This window comes from Pongo abelii, chromosome 11, assembly GCF_028885655.2.
Source record: "Pongo abelii isolate AG06213 chromosome 11, NHGRI_mPonAbe1-v2.0_pri, whole genome shotgun sequence".
Lineage (NCBI taxonomy): Eukaryota > Metazoa > Chordata > Mammalia > Primates > Hominidae > Pongo > Pongo abelii.
In genome coordinates, this window is record NC_071996.2 from 20,421,056 (window position 1) to 20,422,407 (window position 1,352).

The 1,352-nt window shown below is 42.2% G+C and overlaps 1 pseudogene; it reads right to left on the reverse strand.

The window, feature by feature from the left end:
• Positions 1-654: 654 nt before the first annotated feature.
• LOC112132537 (U4 spliceosomal RNA) lies at positions 655-815 on the reverse strand (annotated as a pseudogene).
• Positions 816-1,352: the final 537 nt, after the last annotated feature.

Below are 1,352 nucleotides of genomic sequence, written 5' to 3' on the forward strand. Positions count from 1 at the left end.
AAGCTGATCACTTGAGCTCAAGAGTTCGAGACCAGCCGGGGCAACATGGCAAAACTCCATCTCTACAAAAAATAGAAAAATTAGCTGAATGTGATGGCTCATGCCTGTAGTCCCAGCTGCTCAGGAGGCTGAGGTGGGAGGATCCCTTGACTACAGAAGGTTGTGTAGTGCTGCAGTGGGCTGAAATCACACCACTGCACTCTAACCTGGGTGACAGAGTGAGACCCTGTCTCAAAAAAAAAAAAAAACAACTTAGTTGACAGGTTTTTCTTTCATCATTTTAAGTACATTATCCTATTGCCTTCTAACTGCAGAGTTGCTGCTGAGATTGTCCTGGCGGGGGTAAAGAGAGACTACTAGTAAATTACTGTACAGTTTTTTGGAAGGCATTGGTAACCACTGTTTATAAACCAACTCTTCTCCACCTGCCTGTGTACTGTTCCTCTCAGACAGGCAGAAATTATTGAATCAAACTCCATACTGTCTCTTTCTGTGATCTTCCCCTATCGCAGCAGCAGAAGTCCTCTGATGTAAGACTCCCCCTGGAGCAGGTAGAGTGTCGTTTGGAGTGATGTAGATGTCTATTGTATATTAAAGGATTACAGAGATGTTTGATAAGTCCAAAGAGGTAGGATTACCCAGTGTAGTCATGGGCTAGAAATGTTGCAAAAATACCTGAGCCAAGGTCTCAAGTTGGCTGACTTTGTATTATTAAGCTACAGACATGCACTTCATATGTTCATCAGTTTTTCAATTAGCAATAATCACACCTCAAGTAAACCTCATTGGCTGTGATACTGCCACTGCGCAAAGCTTGTTCATCAGTTTTTGAAGAAAATGGAGTACGTCACAGGATTACTTGCGTGCCTTGTTTTAAGCAAGCTCAACACATAAAAGTAATAGTTTCACCAAAACTTGAAGGTTATTGTTTGGTAAGAGATTCAGCAGAAGACTTTGAAAACATTTTTGTTACTTTAAAGAAGGACTCGAATTACAAAGTTTGAAGAAGCAACTAGTAAAAACACCACTCACTTTAGAAGAAGAGGGTTTGGGTCTGTTCTCCTAAAGACTGGTTCTTACAAAACCCAGGGTCCTGGGCCCAAAGGTTCTTTCTGTGGCATAACTGCTTAAAAATGCGAGAGGAGAGATTCAGGGTGTGTCAGTCCCAAGGACAGACAGCTAGATATCCTTTGGTTCTACTTGACCTGGGTAGCAGTGGGCGAGGCTTTAGGGAAAACACTTTGTAAATTTTACTATGATGGCATGTAAACGCACAGGATTGGCAATAAAGTGACCTGGAGTTTGGTCTCCAGTATGAGAGGATCTCTTTTGGGCAAAGGATGATATTGCCA